Genomic DNA, 494 nt, shown 5'->3' with positions numbered 1-494 from the left:
AGGCACATGCGCACTGACGGTGTCTGGCGGACACTTGCGACCGGCGGAGGCAAAGGCAGCCGGCAGGATCGCAGGGAAGAAGTAAAATCTGGCGTGGATTTCATTGGAGAAGGGGATGGGTAGGACAGAAACAGACGCAGCGGAGTATAGAATGGATAAAATAAAATTAGAAAATGAAAACATAAAAAGATGCTGGAATCTTCAGATACAGGCATAAAGTGCTGGAGGAACTCTGCAGGTCAGGCAGCATCCATAGAGAGGAATAAACAGTCGAAGTATGGGATCGAGACCCATCACAAGGACTTGATAGACTGGCAGCACCTAAAATGGGTGACACCACCAAGAAAGACAAGGGGAACAGACGGACAGTGTAGGGTTTCCCTGTGGCCTTTTCCCCTCACCAACAAGCCTACCTCTTTGGAGCAGTGGAGTTGGCGGAGTAACAGCAGCCAGGCCTGTGGCATTGTAACTGCTGTCAGACAAAGCAGGAAAGG

Source organism: Hypanus sabinus, chromosome 14, assembly GCF_030144855.1.
Source record: "Hypanus sabinus isolate sHypSab1 chromosome 14, sHypSab1.hap1, whole genome shotgun sequence".
In the NCBI taxonomy this organism is placed as follows: Eukaryota; Metazoa; Chordata; class Chondrichthyes; order Myliobatiformes; family Dasyatidae; genus Hypanus; species Hypanus sabinus.
Note: the sequence above shows the minus strand (reverse complement) of the source record.